Genomic DNA, 6801 nt, shown 5'->3' on the forward strand with positions numbered 1-6801 from the left:
CTGTGCAAGAACGATTTCCCGAATAAATCTTGTTTACATGACACATCTGAAATTTTGCTGCCTGTTGGGATTTTATTACTCTAAACAAAACTTTCTATCGTGTTATTTTGGGGAAGCATATTTGATTTTGAGTTCAGACAAAGTTTATATGTAAAAACTATTTCTAAAGATGCATACTTGGTAACATCGCACAGTGTGACGTGATAATTGTAAAAGACTGAATCCTACGTACAGTCTGCAAAGACCTTAATAAGATGACAACCAGGGTGGGCTGTCCGCCTCTGCTCCCTATAAAAGGGCAACAGTAATAGTGAAACAGTTGTCATGTGGCCAGCCAGACACAATCAAGCTTGTGTACAGAGCTGGTACATACGTATGTGTGTGTGACATTATGTAAAAAACACTGCTTGCTTAGAGTACCTGTTCCGCTCGATTCAGCTCGTACAGAGGCTCAAACCCAGTACTTTTGCCTCAAAAACACACGTGACCGCTCTCTTGTATTTCTGGGCGGCGATTTACATTTTTTATATATAACTAGGCAAGTCAGTTAAGAACACATTCTTATTTTCAATGACGGCCTAGGAACGGTGGGTTAACTGCCTCGTTCAGGGGCAGAACAACAGATTTTCACCTTGTCAGCTCGGGGGATCCAATCTCGCAACCTTACAGTTAACTAGTCCAACGCAATAACGACCTGCCTCTCTCTCGTTGCACATTTACATTTTACATTTAAGTCATTTAGCAGACTCCACAAGGAGACTGGTGGTAGGCAGAAGCAGACATGTAAACATTCATTCAAGCAGCTCTTTGTTGTGCGTCAAGCATTGCGCTGTTTATGACTTCAAGCCTATCAACTCCCGAGATGAGGCTGGTGTAACCGAAGTGAAATGGCTAGCTAGTTAGCGCGCTAATAGCGTTTCAAATGTCACTCGCTCTGAGCCTTCTAGTAGTTGTTCCCCTTGCTCTGCATGGGCAATGCTGCTTCGATGGTGGCTGTTGTCGTAGGGTTGCTGGTTCGAGCCCAGGGAGGAGCGAGGAGAGGGACGAAAGCTATACCGTTACACTGGCAATACTAAAGTGCCTATAAGAACATCCAATATTCAAAGGTTAATGAAATACAAATGGTATAGAAGGAAATCGTCCTATAATTCCTATAATAACTACAACCTAAAACTTCTTACCCGGGAATATTGAAGACTCATGTTAAAAGGAACCACCAGCTTTCATATGTTCTCATGTTCTGAGCAAGGAACTGAAACGTTAGCTTTCTTACATGGCACATATTGCACTTTACTTTCTTCTCCAACACTTTGTTTTTGCATTATTTAAACCAAATTGAACATGTTTCATTATTTATTTGAGGCTAAATTGATTTTATTGATGTATTATATTAAGTTAAAATAAGTGTTCATTCAGTATTGTTGTAATTGTCATTATTACAAATACATTTTTAAAATCGGCCGATTAATCGGTATCTGCTTTTTTTTGTCCTCCAATAAATCGGTATTGGCGTTGAAAAATCATAATCTGTCGACGTCTAGTAAATATATATATAATTGAGTTAATAAAGCCGCATGCACACGGTCTCTTTTTTTGTTTTCTTGAGTAAGGCAGCTACAAAATGCAGGTGTTTCAGCCTTGCTTTCTGTGGTGTGGCGAGTCAGCAGAAAATAGAAGCATTGCGCCGTAATGGGCTCAGTGTTTTGTCACTCATGGGGACACTACGTCATCGCCAAGTTTAAGTCCTTAGTATGAGTAGACATGCAAAATTTCAGCCCTTTGGGTCCTGCCATACAGTTATATTACAAGTGCCCTTCCAAGAAGACTCAAGGTCATTGGCCACAGATAAAATTACGTCAAATCACGTTATATGTACAGTAGTTTTGATTGGACTGATCAAATCAACATTATCTTTCAAAGCCTTAGCTAGCAGTCATCATCATGAATCAAGTCGACAATCTACTGGCAAATCCTTTTTTATCCTTGTCATATGAAGAGAATTAATGAAGAGAAATTATAGATAAAATGTATCGGTGCTCATCGGCCATTGGAGATAAAGATTACACAACAAGATGGAAATCGCAAATTCAACAATGAGTCGTTTGGAAGGAATCAGCATTGCAAAGCAACCACTAGCCTGCTATTCAATGGAGTGGCTGTGTTTTTTTTTTTTTTCTAAGTTCCCACCATATATCCAGAGAATGCCAGACTTTGATGACAAAGTTTGATGACAAAATGTGCCCACAAAGGACCCGCGGGCCACCTTCATGTTTAAGTGAGCACATCACAAGCCAAGGGGAGTGCAAAAATGTATTGTATGCTGCTGCAGAAATCATGTAATATGCCAGGGAGATATGTATACTGTGGCTAAGAAAGTAATACTAAGTGTATGTTGTGTAGTAAGCTGTTAGTAGCCTATGTGCCTCACCCTAACAATTTGGTATATTTTCACCTCTTAATTTCACCTAATGTTACTGTTCTGACTCGGTGGTGCTGCACATGTAGCCTATAAACTGTTTTTGAGAACTGTCATCATCTAATATTGTAAGAGCTTTCATTGTTTGCTTATATGCCCCATTTATTTATCCTGAGGTTCTGACTTGGTGTGCAAATACTGTAAGAGCAGCCCATGTTCTGCATTCTGTCGCTGTACATTTCAAAAGTGCTGAACACATAGTTATATTGACTACGCCCGTCTTAGCTCGCTCATTAATGTCTTAATCGAAATTACGGAATGCCTATTATCCGCTCATCGTTCTCTCATGCCATAGTTTGTACATCTCAATTGTCAGTAGAAACCACATTTGTTTAAGAAAGTCAGCCATATCAGCTGTTTTTTTTAAAGGCAGTAAACAAAGCTGAATGAATTGTTGCATTGCCAGATAAGGCTCCGCTGACAACCAGGTGTAGCGGTGGTAAGGATGAACTCCATGGTGCTGAAAAGAAAGCTCTGTAAGCCTCTCTTTATGTAAGCCCTAACAGTTTGTGGGCACCGCTTGTCGCTGTTATAGTGCAATGAATGTATAGTTTAGTGTTGCGTTGTGTCTTTGCTGGCATGCATCTAAAACATTTTTTTGAGTTTGCCCCACCAAGATTTTACATGCTAAAATCGCCACTGGTCACACCAGATACTGACTGGTTTTCTGATCCACGCCTCTCCTTTTTTTTAATCTGTATTTCCAGATATGAGAAATCAATTGATTTAGGGCCTAATTAGTTTATTTCAATTGACTGATTTCCTTATATGAACTGTAACTCAGTGAAATTGTTCCATTTATATTTTTGTTCAGTTATAATTTGCACATTTTCTTCATTTTTAAGTCTGCATTGTTGGCAAAGACCTCGTAAGTAAACGGTTGTATTCGGCGCATGTGACAAATCAAATTGAATGATTCATCCATTCAAACTGTATCAACACAAATCCTATTAAATTACTAATTTCATGCATCAACATGTCTTTAGCGTTCTAGAATAGCCTAGCAGTTAACGTCAACCATAGTAACTACTTTCAAGGCATTTGGTTTTGTGTCCATTTTGACAACTTGACATTGCAATGGCCTGTGAACATCATTAGTGCCAAAGGGCGCTGACACATGAAATACGAGTTATAATATCGTTGTTACGTCGATTCCGATGGGGATGGAGCAAACCAATGTACCTAGCTTGCTAATGTCAGCTGACGTAAGAGGTTTTGAAATTAGCTAGCCAACGTTACTACAGCTAGACGTCTGCCTGACCGGAAAATTTGCTAACGTTAGCTTATCACCGAAAACTAGCTATCAATTTTTGTACCTATCACCGTTAAGGTATTCTGTCCTTTTGTGTATTTCTATAACCATGTCCCTTTTTCCAAATCACTGAACACAACACTGTTCTTCGTTTCAAATGGCCTTTTCTAATCAACTGGCTAGCATGCGAAATGTGTCTGTTAGCTGGCTATCAAGGTACTGCAAGGTTGTCACGACTCGTTCGCTCTCGTCTCAGTCAAATTGTACTGCATTGCTACTGTTCCCAGCGGTCTCCCTCGAACTCACCTGAAGATGCACAGGCCCGTTTAGATCACAAGACTTTGCTACTTGTCCTGAAAGCAATACTTTTTAAACAGTATGGTTAAGATCAAGGTTTTGTATTATTTCACTTTCTTATTCCAATTCAAGATGTCGACCGTTTCAAAGAGCCTCTCTGTCAGCTGACTCTGACGCGGATATAGGGAAGTGAGAACACCCACCACTACTAGCTAGCACTGCTGGATTTATATATTAAAACGGTCGTATTTTGCTGTCAAGAATTATCAAGACTAGTATATACATTTAGTTTGGTGGAATAAACCACACTATTTTTTTAAAATTGTGTATTATATAAAACCAAATCAGGCCCAGTGGGAAAAAAATGGGTTTTTTTTTCCCCAGTGGAAAAATTGTTTTTTTAACGTATTTTTTTTGACCAGAATATTACGGTTTTTTCTAACTACCATACTACCAATTTGTCATAATTGTAACCTCTCTGCATCTGGTCATAATTCTGTCCACTATACTATGTGCTATATTATGAAGCCTACTGGTCATAGTTAAAGATGCACTATTCAGAAATCGGTCCGCCATTTCCTGGTTGTTAAAATTCTAATAGTTAGCCTAATTTCAGTTTATGTGACAAAACAAGCAGTCATTGTGTAGAGAATCATTGTACCATCTTAACCGCTGTTAAATATGCTGTTCATAACCAAAACATATTGTATTTTTAGCTGTTTGAAAGTGGTGTACAAAAAGTAAAAGACAAAAAACTGAAATGTAAGAACGAGAAGCATAGAAATATAGCACATAGAACAGATCTACCACTCACTTGTCTATATGAATTTGGTCAGGTCCCCTACAAGTTACGTATTGCTGATTTAAGACCTCATCATAACCTGGTAATACAATCAAATCAAATGTTATTAGACCTTACAGTGAAAAGCTTACTTATGAGCCCCTAACCAACAATGCAGTTTATAAAATAGGAACAAGAATAAGAAATAAAAAGTAACAAGTAAATAAATAGCAATAGTGAGTCAATGTGCGGGGGCACCAGTTAGTCAAGGTAATTGAGGTAATATGTACATGTAGGTAGAGTTATTGAAGTGACTATGCATAGATGATAACAACAGAAAGTAGCAGCGGTGTAAAGAGGGGAGGGGAAATGCAAATGGCCTGGGAAGCCATTTGATTAGATGTTCAGGAGTCTTATGGCTTGGGGGTAGAAGCAGCTCTGGTACAGGGGACTGAGCACCCACTCCTGAGGGGCCTTCGTGTTGAGGATCAGCATCAGTTGGATAATGACCATTTTTAACTCTAAATGGTGAAGTTCTACTTAATCCTAATACATGTTGTAATATTCAAACAACTTTTTATATACACAGTGCTCCATAATCCTGAGGACATTGTCTCGGCCAGAGGTTCCCCAAATTGAGGACATCTTGGCAGTCTTAAAATTAAGCTAAATGCAAAAATTTAAGTATGTGTAAAGAGGAAATAAAAATAAACAAAATATTATCTTGTTCAAAAGTTATGTCTGTCATATAATTCCTGCAACAAACATTGTTAAAATGGGTGTAATTGAAAAATCTGTTCCTCTTCTCTGCAACTGCACATGTGTGTGAGTTTGAGTGAGTGACAGGGAGAATGAGCAAGAGAGAAATGGGATACACTTTACATGACTCACCAAGGGAGGTGTTTGTTGAATCAGGACACAAGGATTTTGCACCTGCTTTATGAGAAGCGATGCTATTTCAATTGGATCCACTTGCTGTAGTACACTACACTCTTAGAAAAAAGGTTTCAAAAAGGGTTATTCTACTGTCCCCATAGGTAAACCCTTTTTGGTTCCAGGTAGAACCCTTTTGGGTTCCATGTAGAACCCTTTGTGGTAGTCTCCTTCCCTATGAGCTGTTCCGGCACGCACAAGCCTTGGCTACTTACTTACATCCGCATAACTAGTACAAAGCTGGTTAGTAGAAATCAATACACATTGAAGATCAGAGTTTCAAACAGAAAAAACAACATGTTGCACACAACTTGCTGTCAATTACTATGGATTTAGGGAGGGGTGGTTCTGTGCTCTCCTTTCCCTGGGATGTGACAGAATAGGTCACTAGTAACTGAGTGGGTGGCCCAGCACTGCTGTAGAGGCCATGCATCAGGTCATTGACATGTTTCAGGAACGGAGAGAGAGAGACAGCAAAGCATAAGCTATTTACATTTATTAGTCAGCAGGCTGGAGAACATATATACTCCTTCCCTTTGCTCCCTCCTACATCATTCCATCCAAACTAGAAGATTCCTGCAAAAAAACAGAATCAAGAATTGAAAAAGGCAGTTGAGAGGTGTGTGTTGAGGGATAGGCCAAATGTATTGTATTGTAAAATACAAAATACACAAAAATACAAGGATCTTTGATCAATCAAGAAAATCTTCACTTTCATATTGCAGGGTACATGTTTCAAGAATTAGGCTAGCTTACTGTCTCTCGAACTCGAACACACACACACAATCAATGTTTCCTATATACAATACCATTCAAAAGTTTGGACATGCCTACTCATTCAAGGGTTTTTCTTTATTTCTACATTGTAGAATAATAGTGAAGACATCAAAACTATGAAATAACACATATGGAATCATGAACCACCAAGACCATTCCTAGAGCTGGAAGCCCGGGCAAACTGAGCAATCATGGGAGAAGGGCCTTGGTCAGGGAGGTGACGTAGGACCTGATGGTCACTGTGACAGAGCTCCAAATAAAATTTTATTTGTCACATACATGCTT

At 39.0% G+C, this 6801-nt stretch overlaps 1 protein-coding gene across 2 annotated transcripts in view; it reads right to left on the reverse strand.

The window, feature by feature from the left end:
* LOC115106789 (AP-2 complex subunit mu) overlaps window positions 1-4211 on the reverse strand; it is a 52286-nt gene extending 48075 nt beyond the window's left edge. The window contains exon 1 of one of the 2 annotated variants that reach the window (XM_029629877.2): window positions 4035-4211. The gene's annotated coding sequence lies outside the window, so the exon portion shown is untranslated. The remainder of the gene's footprint in view (window positions 1-4034) is intronic. The other variant, XM_029629880.2, reaches the window with a different exon arrangement.
* Between the last annotated feature and the right edge of the window lie 2590 nt (window positions 4212-6801).

The sequence above is a fragment of the Oncorhynchus nerka genome, linkage group LG23 (genome assembly GCF_034236695.1).
Source record: "Oncorhynchus nerka isolate Pitt River linkage group LG23, Oner_Uvic_2.0, whole genome shotgun sequence".
Classification (NCBI taxonomy): Eukaryota; Metazoa; Chordata; class Actinopteri; order Salmoniformes; family Salmonidae; genus Oncorhynchus; species Oncorhynchus nerka.